The sequence below is a fragment of the Thalassophryne amazonica genome, chromosome 9, assembly GCF_902500255.1.
Source record: "Thalassophryne amazonica chromosome 9, fThaAma1.1, whole genome shotgun sequence".
NCBI classification, from domain to species: Eukaryota; Metazoa; Chordata; class Actinopteri; order Batrachoidiformes; family Batrachoididae; genus Thalassophryne; species Thalassophryne amazonica.
Window position 1 is genome coordinate 68,925,309 of NC_047111.1, and position 17,769 is coordinate 68,943,077.

Genomic DNA, 17,769 nt, shown 5'->3' on the forward strand with positions numbered 1-17,769 from the left:
GCTTTATCCATCCATGAAGCCAGAGGACACACACCAATTAGCTAAACTGCAGGTGACCCTGAACCATCCCTTAGTTATGCTGCTATAGACGTAGACTGCTGGGGGGTTCCCATGATGCACTGAGTGTTTCTTTATCCTTTTGCTCTTTATGCACCACTCTGCATTTAATCATAGTACAGAAACAGCATTAGTGAAGGTTACAAATGATCTTCTTATGAACTCAGACAGTGGACTCATCTCTGTGCTTGTTCTGTTAGACCTCAGTGCTGTTTTTGATACTGTTGACCATAAAATTTTATTACAGAGATTAGAGCATGCCATAGGTATTAAAGGCACTGCGCTGCGGTTGTTTGAATCATAATTATCTAATAGATTACAATTTGTTCATGTAAATGGGGAATCTTCTTCACAGACTATGGTTAATTATGGAGTTCCACAAGGTTCTGTGTTAGGACCAATTTTACTCACTTTATACATGCTTCCCTTAGGCACTATTATTAGACACCATTGCTTACATTTTCATTGTTACACAGATGATACCCAGCTTTATCTATCCATGAAGCCAGAGGACACACACAGGATTGTCTTACAGACATAAAGACATGGATGACCTCTAATTTCCGGCTTTTAAACTCAGATAAAACTGAAGTTATTGTACTTGGCCCCACAAATCTTAGAAACATGTTGTCTAACCAGATCCTTACTCTGGATGGCATTGCCCTGACCTCTAGTAGTACTGTGAGAAATCTTGGAGTCATTTTTGTTCATCATATGTCATTCAAAGCGCATATTAAACAAATATGTAGGACTGCTTTTTTGCATTTACGCAATATCTCTAAAATTAGAAAGGTCTTGTCTCAGAGTGATGCTGAAAAACTAATTCATGCATTTATTTCCTCTAGGCTGGACTATTGTAATTCATTATTATCAGGTTGTCCTAAAAGTTCCCTGAAAAGCCTTCAGTTAATTCAAAATGCTGCAGCTAGAGTACTAACGGGGACTAGAAGGAGAGAGCATATCTCACCCATATTGGCCTCTCTTCATTGGTTTCCTGTTAATTCTAGAATAGAATTTAAAATTCTTCTTCCTGCTTATAAGGTGTTGAATAATCAGGTCTTATCTTAGGGACCTCATAGTACCATATCACCCCAATAGAGCGCTTCGCTGTCAGACTGCAGGCTTACTTGTAGTTCCTAGGGTTTGTAAGAGTAGAATGGGAGGCAGAGCCTTCAGCTTTCAGGCTCCTCTCCTCTGGAACCAGCTCCCAATTCAGATCAGGGAGACAGACACCCTCTCTACTTTTAAGATTAGGCTTAAAACTTTCCTTTTTGCTAAAGCTTATAGTTAGGGCTGGATCAGGTGACCCTGAACCATCCCTTAGTTATGCTGCTATAAACTTAGACTGCTGGGGGGTTCCCATGATGCACTGAGTGTTTCTTTCTCCTTTTGCTCTGTATGCACCACTCTGCATTTAATCATTAGTGATTGATCTCTGCTCCCCTCCACAGCATGTCTTTTTCCTGGTTCTCTCCCTCAGCCCCAACCAGTCCCAGCAGAAGACTGCCCCTCCCTGAGCCTGGTTCTGCTGGAGGTTTCTTCCTATTAAAAGGGAGTTTTTCCTTCCCACTGTCGCCAAGTGCTTGCTCACAGGGGGTCGTTTTGACCATTGGGGTTTTTACGTAATTATTGTATGGCCTTGCCTTACAATATAAAGTGCCTTGGGGCAACTGTTTGTTGTGATTTGGTGCTATATAAATAAAATTGATTGAAATTGAGATATATATATATATATATATATATATATATATATATACGAGGTCTGTGAGAAAAGTATCTGGCCTTTTATTTTATGCAAAAAATATATGGATTTGATTCATATGTTTTTACGTCAGCCAAGCTTGAACCTTCGTGCGCATGCGTGAGTTTTTCCACGCCTGTCGGTTGCATCGTTCGCCTGTGGGCAGGTTTTGAGTGAGCACTGCTCCACCCCTCTCGTTGTTTCATTGCTAGGAAATGGCGGAATGATTTGGGCTTTTTTTTCCATCAGAATTTTTTCAGAAACTGTTAGAGACAAGCAGCTGGAAACCATTCTAAAAATTTATCTGGCTGTCGGTGAAAATTTTACGGGCTTCACAGAGAATAAGGAGTGTTACTACAGCTTTAAGGACTGCCCACAATGGCGCTCGGCGTGCCACGCTCTGTGCTGCCATCGAGAGGCAGAAACCACCACATATATATATATATATATATATATATATATATATATATATATATATATATATATATATTTCACTCTTCTTCTTCACACTGTATGAAAGAAATCAGCTATATAGACCAATACTGAATTCAGATTTGTCTTGTGACTTAAACTAAGATCCTATGGCTGTATATCCAACTCTCCTTCAAGTGTGGTGAGTTATATCTAGGTCCTAAAAACAAAATCAAGGATGGGAATAAAGGCTACTTTTACTCATTAGCTGCTGATCTCAGGCGTATAGAACAAAATTCCAAATAATACCACAAAAAGTACTAGTTTGTACTAGTTTCAGCCAAAAAAAAAAAAAAAAAAATGGAGTCAGTGTCACCTATCCACATGCGCTTCAGCTGTCTTGCATCCAGGCCCCACTTTAACGGACAATATATCTGAAACAGAGCATTATTTGTACATTTTTAAATCATAACTTTCATTAGTAAGAAAAAGTTATCTTTTTTTAAGTGTGGTCAGATTTATTTGCCATCAAATATGCCTCCATAAAACCCAAAATTGAATCGAAAGTGAAATAAAAGAGGAAATTCAGGATTTTTTAATATGCAGAATATTGAGTATTTCTAACATTCAAAAGCTTTTGTAAGCAACTGGTATATATTTAGTAGAAAAAGATTTGACCCTGTATATATGTTAATAATGCTCTTAGAATACATTTACAACCATTAATTTCATAGGCAAGGATTAAGTTTAGGAGTTTTACAGGTTTTTGAGCAGGCCATTCCTGCCTACCCCTTTGGTATTATCATTTTGCTTTGCATTTCCTAATAAAATGATCCATATAATGCACAAACAAAATTGAGAGGAATCTGAGAATGTGACGTAACACCCATTTGTTGAATCGGCATGGAATGACTCCAAAGTGACTTTTTTTTTTTTTTACAATAAGGTATGTTAATGATATTTTACAATGATTTTCTAAATATTCTACAAGCTTTAGCTGTGTTTTTTGAAATGCTTTAGCAGTCTTTTCAGTCTTCATGAATTTCATGTAGTTTAATTATGACTTAATGCATAATTTGGTTTACAATTAAAAGGAAAATCATTCCAGGTCCTACTTCCATGTCACATTCTGTTATTTCAACATTATCATTGACAGTTTGAATGAAAGTAGAGAAGCTTGAATCTTCGACTGGACTGGACTGTTCGAAAAATTTATCTGGCTTTCGGTGAAAATTTTACAGGCTTCACAGAGAATGAGTGTTACTACAGCTTTAAGGACTGCCCACAATGGCGCTCGGCTCCGTGCCGCCATCGAGAGGCAGAAACCACCACATCATTTTTAAACGGATCACTGTGTGGAGCCGGGACCGTCGTGTGTGCAATTTCTCTGGTTATCTCTGGGGTACTCATGTCAAAGCAGTTTCAGTCTTTTGTTCATGGTAATGAGTCATTCACGTCATCAGCAGAGTCGTCAAGGGAGCCATCAGGAGAGGGACAGCTGCCCTGTCATTAGGAGGGTGCTAACTAGAGCACAATAGGTGCTAATTAGAGCTATTGTTTAGTCACCAGCCTATAGCAGTCTGCCTCTCGGTAGGAGGGGTCAGGTTAGGTTTAAAACTCCAGCTTTTGTGACTTCTTGATTATTCTTCTCTACAAGAGTCAAGACAGAAGTCAGACCACCAGAGCAAGAATTTTAGCTGAGGAAGCTTCTGCGATTTGAAGCGAAATGTCCTCGCATCAAGCAACCCAGTCCAGTCGAAGATTCAAGCTTCTCTACTATGGAAACCACCTGGACAACTGAGAGCCTACACAGAAGTTTGAATGAAAGGTTGAATCTAGCATCATTTAAATATGTTGGTCTTTTGAGATTTTTCTTCCAGGAGATGCTGAAAATGTATCATTAGTTACAAAATGAATTTGGTTTCTGGGGCCCCACAGGCCCTAAACCCCAGGTCATGGGGGGCTGTGTCCCCGAGACCCCCTGCCATTTTTCCTCGGATGTCACAATTTTCATTTCGCAGCCCTGTTATTTGCATGCTCTAGTCTTCTTTTTTTCCTGGGGGCGTTACAGTGCCACACACAGGCCTGCCATATGTACTACAATGTTAAACGGAGCTTCGAGGCACAGAATTTGGCTCTAACATTTTTTGAAATCTATTTATTCGAGTTACTCGACTAATCGTTTCAGCCCTGCTTCTGACGAAGTGACGAATCCGAAGTTGAGAATTTGTACTTCTGCACACGTGCAGCTGGCCGCTCGGTGAAAACACACTTGAGCTTTATGCTATTGTGTTGAAATCAGCTAGCTTGCTTCTGTTGGCCAGCTGATAGCTATCATTGTCTGAAACAATGAGATTTATACACCAAGCTGACCTCAAATAAACCATTGTACATTACATTGATTTTATTGATGAGTCTGACCCCGTTGAAAAGTGACCAAATTACATTGTGTGTGTGTGTGTGTGTGTGTGTGTATATATGTGTATATATATATATATATATATATATATATATATGTATATACCGTATTTTCCGGACTATAAGTCGCACCGGAGTATAAGTCGCACCAGCCACTTTATCCATTATAAAGAAAAATAAACCATAGATAAGTCGCACTGGAGTATAAGTCGCATGGACATACAGGTATGTTAACTTAACATGAAAGTTCAGATGATAATATTATGATGATAATATCTGCACATTGTTCGAGCACCCATGTGCGGACTCGTTCCTCTAGCTGTGGCCGTCTAGCTTTTAGCCCGCGATTAGCTTTTTTTTGTTTTTTTTCATGGTGGTTAGAGTAACCTCTGCTTTCCTCCAGTCCCTCACAAGTTTCTCACTCACTCCAAACTCTCTCTCTGCTGATCAATTACCGTTTTCGGATGCATATTTCACCAGTCACAACTTGTAATCTGCAGAGTATCCTTTTCTTTTTGGTGGCATTTTTTTCTGGCCTTCTCCATTGTCTTGTTAAGTTATCAGTAATGTTGAAATTTCTATTTTTCTATGGTAGTCAGAAGTCGCAGGAACAGTCACACAAGCCTTGAGCACCCTCTCGTGAGCTGCATTTTACCTATGGATATGTTTGCATTTTGCGGACCACATTGCGAGCCGAACCATGCAGCACCTACCTGCGCAGCTCATGACCTCCCTGTGGTGTCGAAGCCACCTCCTTCCAAGTGCAGATGCTAATCCTCCGCCGTCGCTCACCCAGTGCTCCCACACAGCTCTGAGCATCAACTCTGCTCACACTGATATCCAAGGGTTGAAGCTGTTTTGTTAGCCCTCCCGGAATAAGCACCGTGTTCGTCTGCTTCACACGCTGTTTCACAATCATTGTCTGGGTGAAGTGAGGAATACGCGTCCAATGTTCTGTTCTCTGATTGGTTATCGCGACCAGCGTGACCTATAGGACGGCTGCCATACTACAGTGCCCATGATGCATTGCATTTCCGGCCATTTTAAATCTTAGAGCGACTCTGTCACGTAAAATTGTTTTATTACGGTAAATTAATTGAGAATCTACCGGTATATTTTTCATTTATAAGTCGCACTGGAGTATAGGTCGCACCCCCTGCCAAAACATGTAAAAAAGTGCGACTTATAGTCCGGAAAATACGGTATATATATGTATATATATATATATGTATATGTATGTATATGTATGTATATGTATGTGTGTGTGTGTGTGTGTACACAGTGAGGAAAATAAGTATTTGAACACAATGCGGTTTTGCAAGTTCTCCCACTTAGAAATCATGGAGGGGTCTGAAAATTTCATCTTAGGTGCATGTCCACTTTAAGAAACATAATCTAAAAAAAAATCCGGAAATCACAATGTATGATTTTTTTTTAAAATAATTTATTTGTATGTTACTGCTGCAAATAGTATTTGAACCCCTACCAGCCAGCAAGAATTCTGGCTCACACAGACCTGTTAATTTTTCTTTAAGAAGCCCTCTTATTCTGCACTCTTTACCTGTATTAATTGCACTTGTTTGAACTTGTTACTTGTATAAAAGACACCTGTTCACACACTCAATCAATCACACTCCAACCTGTCCACCATAGCCAAGACCAAATAGCTGTCTAAGGACACCAGGGACAAAACTGTAGACCTGCACAAGGCTGGGATGGACTACATGACAACAGACAAGCAGCTTGGTAGAAGACAGCAACTGTTATGATTATTTATTAGAAAGTGGAAGAAACACAAGATGACTGTCGGCCTCCCTTGGTCTGGGATTCTATGCAAGATCTCACTTTGTGGGGTAAGATGATTCTGAGAAAGCTCAGAACTACACAGGAGGACCTGGTCAATGACCTGAAGAGAGCTGGGACCACAGTCACAAAGATTACATCAGTAACACATGATGCTGTCATGGTTTACAATCCTGCAGGGCAGTAAGATCCCCGTGCTCAAGCCAGCACATGTCCAGGCCCGTTTGAAGTTCACCAGTGACCGTCTGGATGATCCAGAGGAGGCATGGGAGAAGGTCATGTGGTCAGATGAGACCAGAATAGAGCTTTTTGGAATCAACTCCACTTACCATGTTTAGAGGATGAGAGCAACCCCAAGAAAACCATCCCAACCGTGAAGCATGGGGGTGGAAACATCATACTCTGGGGGTGCTCTTCTGCAAAGGGGACAGGACGACTGCACCGTATTGAAGGGAGGATGGATGGGGTCATGTATTGCAAGATTTTGGCAAACAACCTCCTTCCCTCAGTAAGAGCACTGAAGATGGGTCATGGCTGGGTCTTCCAGCATGACAATGACCCAAACACACAGCCAGGGCAACTAAGGAGGGGCTCCGTAAGAAGCATTTCAAGGTCCTGGAGTGGCCTGGCCAGTCTCCAGACCTGAACTCAATAGAAAAACTTTGGAGGAAGCTGAAACTCCAAACTTGAAAGATTTGGAGAAGATCTGTATGGAAGAGTGGACCAAAATCCCTGCTGCAGTGTGTGCAAACCTGGTGAGAAACTACAGGAAATGTTTGACCTCAAACAAATATTAACATTGATTTTCACAGGTGTTCAAATACTTATGTGCAGCAATAACATACAAATAAATTATTTAAAAAATCATACATTGTGATTTCCGGATTTTTTTATTATTATTTTTTTTAAGATTATGTCTGTCACAGTGGACATGCATGCACCTAAGATGAAAATTTCAGACCCCTCCGTGATTTCTAAGTGGGAGAACTTTTAAAATCGCAGGGTGTTCAAATACTTATTTTCCTCACTGTGTGTGTGTGTGTGTGTGTGTGTGTGTGTGTGTGTGTGTGTGTGTGTGTGTATATATATATATATATATATATATATATATATATTAGGGGTGGGCAAACAAAAAATCTTAATCGCATTAACTCAATGACTTTCTGTGATTAATCATGATTAATCGCATGGTATATGTGAAACCCAAAAATGAATTCAAAAGCTGCTTAAAAGCACAGTTTTATTTGAAAATGTAAATGAACATTGCATAAATTTGAAAATGTAAATTTCAACTGAAACACACTAATGAAATCAAATATAAAACCACTGGCAGGTCATTTGTTAACCTGTTTCATATCAAAATAACAATATTCATGTCCATGACTAAATGTACTAAAACAAATACGTCACAGTTGTACACATACCACGATTTGATATGTGTACAATGGTGATGTATTTGTTTTAGTATATTTAGATTTTGTTGTGATTTGGCACTTTATAAGCCGATTCAATTGAATTGAAATTGAACATTTTATTGAGTCTTAAAGTAAATAAATATGAATTTGGTCACTGGGTCCTTAAACATTGTACATAATGAACTCTACATGGTGAATCCTTGATCTCTGGACATAAATAGGAATAAACAAAATCTGTAGTTTTTGTCAAAAGTATTTCCTTTCAGATATTGGCATGAATGTGTTTCCATATATCTGAGCTGAGCTTACAGCTGCTGTGCTTCACTTCAGGATGTAATTTGAAAAGAAAATACAGCACGTTTCATTTTGGGAGGGAAAAAAAAAGTTTGTCGATTGTAGTTTCTTGTCTGTATTACATTTGGAAAGAGGTGTCATTTTATTTAAAGCGGCGATTCATTTTGAAGTTAATAATTCCGACCGGACTGTCTCAGCCGCGCAGCGTTTCGAGCTGTGTGAACGGAACGGAGGACGATTCTCGTTTCTTGACAGCAACAAGACAAGAGTCCCAGTTAGTGACTTTAATCCACACAAAAGTAACTGACGATATTTTAATGGCTTTGCGAGGGGTTAAGAAGCGGCTTGCCGTTTCTGAAGAGCAGTGAGTGGAGCCGCGCTGCAGAAATGGTTTATTACAGACCAAACCCTGAATATGACTCTGAAACTCGGAAAAATCTGTATAATTTATGGACTATAGGTTGACATGAAAACCACCGAAAAGCTGTGTTCACCGCGGGGATACGTTCGGCTATTCGAGATTATTCAAGATTTTTTTTTTTTTTTTACCGATGACGAACGATGCGTAAAAAAAAAAAAAAATTTGACCGATGCAGTTGCATCGGTCCAAACCGGTCTGGATCCGGGCCTGATCCTGTAGAACTTTGTACCGAAAATGTCCATTCAAAGGTTTGGCGGCTTTCTGCATTTTGTTGTGCATTTTCTGCATTTTGTTGTGCATTGCATAGCCTGTACTTTTCTCGATCCTCGTGTCATTTTCTGTGTGAACTCAGCTATCAGCGGGAAGCAGCAGCATAAGCTCGCCCCCGACTGACGCTTTCAAAATAAAAGTTAACGAGCAACAGTCATAAGGCTAAAAAAAAGAAAAAAAAACACTCAATAATTAACGCAACGTTAGCACGTTAACGTTGCCCAGCCCTTTATATATATATATATATATATATATATATATATATATATATATATATATATATACACCATAACAAGGCTGCAATGCGTACAAATGGAATTCTGGATTATTAATGTGGCTATGTAAGAATAGCCACTTCCAAAAGGCTATGGCCATTGGTCCAGAGCCAGATGTATCACATTACTGTTCCAGCACTCCCCGATACAATACCATTGCTAGCTGTTCTTTTTGACTTTATGCATTTCTGGTCTACATTGGCTGGCAGGCGAAACACATCTGGTAGCAGTGTGTCTGAACACTGATGTTCATTTTATAAGTTGTTGGTGTCATTCACATAAGATTTGTTAAAAATGAGTGGGACTTCTCATTGTGTTTTGTTTGGAGCCCAAAGATGTTCACAGATGTCGGAAAACGGTCAACGTAGTAGTGGCACTGTGATTGACTGTATACTTATCAGTGCTTTGTTGGGCTTCAGGTAAAAAAGATACACCTTCTCCTCCAACACTTATTTCCTGTGAATGGAGCAGAAGGTATATCTGTTGCAGACAAATCCCTGAATAAGTGTAATAAAATATTAAAGGTGCAGAACACAGTAATACTTACCTTACAACCTTAAACCTAATTTAAATAACTAAAACCAATTCCCAATTTACAAAAATAAATTATTTAAATAAATTATTATTATAATACATTATTTTGTGTCTGCAAAATATTACCAGTTCTGAGTAGTACAGCTGTAGCTAGCCTGTAGACAGAATGCTAGATTGCCCGATTCTTGGTCTTCATACAAGGTTTCTGTTGTTTTGAGTTGAACAAGGTGTGACTACGGCTTGAATATTGTCAATGGAAAATAGTTAAAGTTAGCATGGAATAATGTTTTGAGTACATTGCAGTTGTTGATGAAGTTGGCTAAAATTTTAATTCACTGGTAACTTGATATTGGTAATTGCAACCTAGAATCATGGGAGTTGTGGCATTTTTTGTTTTGGTGAATTGAATTAGTTTTGTGGAAAACTGTACAGGGGCTGTAGTGGCCACTTGGCTAACATCAATGTTGCCCAAACATTGCACTGTCATAGATCTGTTGTATGATGCTGTGGCAGCCATGTTTTTATTTTTCTTCTTACATAGAGACAGCACTTTATATGTATTGGCCACTTTAACATGACAAATTAAATCACATGATTCCACTCAGCACTGGATGTACAACATAGTCTCACACAATGTGACGCATGTTGATGACATGGATTAAAATCACGAAATCCTTAAAAATGACCTATTAACATCATGGTCATTGAAAGAAATAGATACTAGAGCACTGCGCTCGCAGAGCACAAACCTCCGCCAACACTAGTTTCCAATTCCACAAATTTCTACCTTGGAAAAAAGTTTCGAGATCAAAGTCCTTTTAGAAGTGACTTTTCAAGCTAAGTTCGATGTGAGCAAATGTCAGGAGTATTTATTTAGTTCATGAACTTGGATGGTTTTTTTGTGGTGGTATTTTCCTTCAACTTTATTTGGTTTCGGAATTCTTTTTCAGATAATTTTCACAGAACATTGGTTATCTCTGCTGTGCACAATTTGTTTCCGACTGATAACTAGATGATAGATAAATGGGCATAAAATTGGAACCTCCATACAATTTTGGTGGTGTAGGTAAATCCACAACAGAAAAATGAGAGTGATTGAGGCACTTTTGATTGAGATATAATGCAAAATGTACACCATATGGGCTTTTCAATATTAAATTCAAATGTCCAAAAAATACACAATCTGGATCAGATCCAGATCACATTTAGTTAGGTGATAGTGAGTGCCAGTCTGCACTCACCTTCAAATATGAGAGTGATTGGGGCACATTGGATTTCAATGTTAAATTTAAATGGCTATAAAATCTAATATATATCAGATCCGGATCAACTTTATCAGTCGATTAAAGGATACCATCCTACGTGATATTCTCAAATATAATTTTTTTTTTTGACAGACATGAATTTTTGAAAATTCGTTCAGTGTTAAAGATAGGGATTTTCCAATGTTACAAGATTTTTTATGACTTTGACCTTCAAAATTGAATCAATTCTTGCATATCAGGATATGAATCTTCAGTACAAAAATAATAAATAACGATTTATGAAAAATTATGGGCTCCAGGAGCGCAATAGGGCTTATAAAGAAGAACCTGAACAAATACCTTGAGGCAATCCCTGGTCACCCAAGTGCTCATGAGGTGCAGTTACCAGCAATTAAGGGTACCGTCACCATCTTTGAAGAGAGCCCTTGCATGCAATGTTTAAGGTGGCAGTGTTTAAGAAATCCAGGAGAAATGACATGGCAGGTGTATTGTTCAATTGTGTTTTGTTAGAAATTGTTAATTGTATCGCAAACAGAATTACATTAAAATACAGGAAGCAGCACAAGCTTTAATTTAAGGAGGCTAACAAAAATAGCACATTAATCATACAAATAATGAATGTTTATGCGTTCAATGGTGCAAGTATTTCATGAGGTGAAATATGAAGAAGAATGCGCCCAAAGATGCATTGGGTGTATGTTACGTTATTAAAAAAAAATGCAAATCATCACTAGTTGCACTGTTTCTCAAGATGGGTCAGATTAGGGAGCAGGCATGGTGCCACATTTTGCCACATCAATCATACTATCATGCTGGTTCCTCTGGCAACCACCCAGGCAGATGGTCCATCCATGTGGTGCAAGTAGATGAACTCTGGTTATGCCCTTAGCATTTTTTTTCTATTGTGAAGGTCCTCAACACTGAGGCATATCTGTGCTGGATAATTCCCTTAGAAATGGGCTACATAGCCAAAATATTGGTGCTGACATTCCCACACAATGCAAGTGCTGTTCGGTATTTCGCAGTTGTGAATCTCGCTGTTTCGCGGTTCGTGACTCACGCGAGAGATCAGTTTCAGCAGAGTGCCGGTTCAGGACACAGTGTAAACAAATGTTGTGAAGTGTGGACAACAAGACAACATTGGGGCATGACAGAAGACCACAGGTGCTACACCTCTTCTAGCTAACCCTCTCAACTTGGGTTGTCATCATCATAATCGGCCATGAACTTGCTGGATAAACGCCATACATGTCCTCGTTAGTCATCGTTTACATGCGCTGTGAGACGCCAGAACTCTGCGGGCACTGCAGTGCACTCTGGGGAGCGCAGGGGGCCATCAGGGGCATTATGGGAAACGTTAAAGTACCGAATACCTTATGAATGTCCCTAAGTAACCGTTCATTTGACATAGTCATTCCAGCGGTATCCGAGGATCTTCTGAGGAGACAGAGTGCAAAAGATGTCCAGTCTTCACTTGATTTCACTGGTTAGCATCTGGTTCTCAAAACCTTAGAGTAAGAAATATGGACTCTGGTGAATGGTCAAAACAGGTTTCAATTTAGAAAAGATGACAACACAACAAAGTACACAGGGGAAGTTGGGTTGTACGCCAAAACGTATCAAACACTTAAGGCAACCCGGCATTGTCTTCTTCATTTTCCAAATTCCAATGTGTGATGAACTAGCAGTTGTACTTGTACCTCCTTGCTCACACCTGCAGTTGAGCCAGGGAGACAGTTATTATTGGTAATAAAATGAAAGCTGACCAAAGAAAAACGATCACAATGCAGTATTAGCTGTGGCCAAATGAGTCTTGTTTAAGAGTACTGCCTTTTTTTTTTTTTCTTTTTTTTTTAGATTAATGTCATTTAAAGAATTTTCTTTGGCACCACTATGATTTTATTCCTTAGCATTTAAATAAAGGATTCATAATATGATATTGCCAATATGATCAAAATTCATGCCGTGTGGAAATGATTTAGAATTTATGCCCCAAAGGGTGAGACCTTCAAATGATCAGACAGCCATGACCTACACCCAGTAAGCATTTAACTGAGCATTTGAGAAGGAGAGAGGTGATGGCTGATTGTTCTTTTTTTTTCCTTTCTAAAATAAAAAGAGAACAGAATGTTCAGCTTCTCTCTCTTTCTCGTGGGCACACAGAATTGACAATGGCCGAGAAAAATAAATGCGCAACTCAAAATTGCAGTTCTGCTTGACTGCTTATTAAATGGTATACGCAGGGATTGAAGTTCTCCATCACGACGACTTTCCGTCAGTTGGGCTGCCAAAATGCCAAATATGAGATCAGTGGAGATCTGATAACAATTAGAAAGGGGGGGGGGGGGTGTTGTCTTATTAGATTGTTGATTATGATGTGCAGCTTCACCGATCACAGACAGTTTTCCGTAGAAACACGGATTCAGATTCAGATTTTCAATCATTTTTTCGAGCCTTCACACAGTCCACAAATTGCTGTGTGGCTCTACTGCAAATGATGTAGCTCTTGTTCAGCCAGCACATACTTTCCCTGGCGGGATTTCTTACAGCACATCTCATTGGTCAGGTTTCTGAAATAATGATATCACCTCTCTCACATGGAACAGCAGGAGAGACTGGGACCGTTATCCTCCAAAAAAATTTAAATTTATAACTCTCTGAAACACTATTGCCTGCATTTTGAGGGCCAAATGTTGTGAAGTAGTATTAATATGTTGTATAACTAAATAATTATGTAACAGGTCAAAAAGCGGTTTTAATAAAACTAACCCAAGTCGATATCGGATCGAATTGAAATTATCGATTCAGAATCTTAAGAATCGGAATCGAATCAATTATTTAAATTTGAATCGATACCTAGCTCGACTTGACTTCTATATCATGAATGGAAAGTTGTTGTAATGGAAATAAGTAAAAAATCTTTCCTGCTACCATGACTTTCACTCTGTAAATATGTAAAACACAAACATTTTTGTGAACAAATGTGCGTTTTTTTTTTTTTTTTTTTTTTTTTGTGTGTGTGTGCTATTCATCTTTTAAAATTGTGCTCAAAATGCACCATTTGGTACTTCACCAATCAGGCCTGTATGGTAGAGTGGCCATACGGAAGCCACTCCTTAGTGAAAGGCACATGGCAGCCTGCCTGGAGTTTGCCAAAAGGCACCTGAAGGACTCTCAGACCATGAGAAACAAAATTCTCTGGTCTGATGAGACAAAGATTGAACTCTTTGGTGTGGATGCCAGGTGTCATGTTTGGAGGAAACTAGGCACCATCCCTACAGTGAAGCATGGTGGTGGCAGCATCATGCTGTGGGGATGTTTTTTCAGCAGCAGGAACTGGGAGACTAGTCAGGATTGAGGGAAAGATGAATGCAGCAATGTACAGAGACATCCTGGATGAAAACCTGCTCCAGAGGACTCCTGACTTCAGACTGGGGTCTGGAGTTTGCTCCATTTTGGAATAATGCTGTAACATAACAAAATGTGGAAAAAGTGAACCGCTGTGAATACTTTGTCAATGCATTGTCAGGGCTTGACAATAAGGCAATTTATGCACTGGCCCACAGGGCCAGTAGAATTTGAAAGTTACTGGCCCGGATGAAAATATCACTGGCCCATACTTTCACGCCTTCGCTGAACCGGGGGGTAACTGATATGAATTTTTTAAATCAACACTCAGACATTAGAATTGGGTTTCCTTAATGCAAAAACACTTGAAAACAAACACACTGTTCTTATACTACATGATAAAAACCTTAAAGTGAGTCTTCTTTGAAAAAAATGTCGGTAGGTAACTGATAGGAATTTTTTCAACACTCAGACATTAATACAAAAATAAATTTATTTCTTGATCATTTACAAAATCAATATAAGTTAAATTTCATATACCAAGCTCCCTTGCTAATGCTGCCGTGGGGTTTCCACAAGGGCATACTGATTAGACTTTTAAACTGGCGTATGAAATCATACCAGATGTCTACCAGGACTTGGTATATTTATACTTACTTGTCAGCATATTCTGGCATGGCCCTGCAAGTTCCACAGAAGCCAACCTCGCTCTCCTCATCACGCTCCAGCCATGGCCATCTTTTCTTCCAGGAAGCTTGCCAAGTTTTCCTCACCCTTCTCATATTCAGCATCAGCAGCCTTCCTCTTCTGTGCTTATTTTGAGGTGATAGCTGTTCTTTTCTTTGCTTCCCTGGTTTCTGCCCAGGGGCAGGAGGTTTCAAGAAATTCATAATATTCACTGCGCTCGATCTTGCTTAAGCGAAAATGATGGGTCGATGTTGAAGCAAAATTCGCGCCACATCAGAAGATGCTCCTGCAGACGAAGTTCGTCTGCACTTCGGCAATGTTTGGAACATTGCGAAGTGGTGCAACATGACCTGTCTCTGGTAGCAGCCTGTGAGCAGGACTTATGTCTCTTTTGTCCTTTATTTCACAATTATGACAAGAGTTTTTGGAGCAAGCAGCAGCCCCACAGCAGCGGGAGCGGAGTTTCTTTCTCTTTTTATTTACGTGCGCGCGCGCGAGCATTTGGTCTGTGGAGAATATTTTATTAATTACCTACACAGATGTATAATAAAACAAATGGTGACTGGTTTCTAAACACAATTGTGACAGACTTTTTGGGGGAAGAGCGAGCTGCAGCCACACAGCAGGAAGCAGTTTCTTTCTTTCTTTTTTTTTATATTGTTTACATGTGTGCGCGTGAACGGGACAACTGGTCCTCAAACTGGGTCCTGCAGAGGCGGAAGGCCGCTGAAAGCAGTCGTCATCCAGACGCAGCTCCTGCAGCAAATAATGATACTGCCTGAATTGGGAACGTCTCATGACGTTTGTCAGCTTTCCACAACAACTCGCTCCATGTGATCAAGGTCCGTCATGTTAACTTGACTGACAACCGGAGCCGGCGAGCTGAATGGAAGCTCCTCCTATTTGATGACACACCGGGGCGAAGGAGGCGCGTCCGTTGCCACGCGACCCCCACGAATTTATAGCGTCTGATTGCGCCCAGTGTGAACGCGGCATTAGACTAATACATTTGCCCAAAGCGATTTTAGTTCTTACTGGCCCGTACGGACCAGTGAAATATGAACTTCACTGGCCCGTGGTGGCCCGGAACGTGTAAAAAAAAGGCCGCCGGGCCATCGGACCAGTGCTATTGTCAAGCCCAGATTGTAGATATATAAAATTATTGTGGAACAAAGCTTGTGGTCAGGTGAAAGGACAAGAATAATGTACTAATTATCAGATTTTAAGGTTTTTTTTTTTTTTTTTTTTTTTTTTGTTAATGGTTGGTTTTATTTTGTCACTCGCTCACTGGACTGATAAGTCATTTGCGCAGGTGCAAAAGGCAAAGTGTTAAAAAAAACTGGATGCTACACCATCTCCCGCAGATTTATTTCTTTAGTTAGTAATTCATTGCTTTATTTGTCTAAGACTTCAGGCATACACCTAATCCCGTCCTTCTCAAAAACAAATCAGTAATAATTGTTGTAAAAATCTGATGGTATCTTGTGACAGGTCATTGCTTTTTCAAATAACTGAATAAGCAATGAAATTCATTAAATTTCTATACCCACTTGGGTGATGAAAGGTCACAGGGTTGCCGGAGCCTATGCCAGCAGTCATAGGACGTGGGGCCGTGTACACCGTGGGCAGGACACCAGTTCGTGGGCCACATATAGACAGACAAACACATTCACAACCGCACGCACACCTACGATCAGTTTAAAGATTTCAATTGGGCACCGTAGTCTTGTTTGAGGGTGGGTGCTAAAGGGGTAAAATATAACTTATATGATGCATTGCTTCTACTTCTGGGGACAGCCCTCGTCTGTCCCCATCAAAAACATAGCACTTTCTCTGAATTTGTGGGCAAATTACACAGCAAAGAAAGTGAAAATGCAAAGAAAATTGACGATGCGGTGGAAAGCAGTGTTGCGGTTTGTTTATGACCCAGAAATCAGACATGTCGAGGCAGTTGTTCAGGCGAGAGAACTCAGCTGCTCTGTCAAGTTGTGTAGGCTAAGACATACTGACACAACCTCTCCCATTTGCCTTGTCTTCCCTTCTCCACTGAGAACCAAAAAAAAAAAAAAAAAAAACTGCACTTTTCGTGACTGCTTCGGTGATTGCAGCCAAAAACAAAAGGGTATACCATTTTTCCGTTAGAAGTGATGCTGTCCCCAAAGGTGGTCCAGTCTTGCGATATCACACAGGGGTACAAACGAGACTGCGGTTCCCTATTTGCCTGGAGGGAACCCACGCAAACAAGGGGAGAACATGCAAACTCCACACATAAAGGTCCTGGGTGGGAAGCGATCCCATGACCTCTTTGCTGTGAGGCAACAGTGGTAACCACTCCAACTATGTGCTACCCAAACAATGAAATTGTATTCGATAATGTGTGGCAGAGCATCTTTTCCAGTGGAGCAAGATTTGTATGTCAGTGATTGTCTGGAGTCTGTGATGGTATTTAAGATATAAGTGTACATCTAATATGCCACACAAATTGAAAAAACAAATTCTAAATAATGTATTTGTTACTTAAAGTGTATGATGTCAGTTGGTTTTAATTTGACACTTGTGACCACTAATATACTGACGAGATGATTAAGCAGTGGCCATATTTGAATTTTTTAGTAAGTCCCTTCGGCTGCTCCCTTGTTTGCACTCGGGGTCGCCACAGCAAATCCAAGGTGGATCTGCATGTTGAATTGGCACAAGTTTTACGCCGGATGCCCTTCCTGACGCAACTCCACATTACATGGAGAAGAAATGTGGCATGGCAGGGGTGGGATTTGAATCCGGAACCTTCTGCACTGAAACCAAGCGCATTAACCACTTGGCCACCACCCCT

General features: G+C 40.0%; 1 protein-coding gene across 2 annotated transcripts in view; it reads left to right on the forward strand.

Annotated features, from left to right (window-relative positions):
* Window positions 1-17,769, forward strand: part of scaf4a (SR-related CTD-associated factor 4a) — a 73,463-nt gene that overhangs the window by 17,643 nt on the left and 38,051 nt on the right. The gene's annotated exons all lie outside the window — the stretch shown is intronic.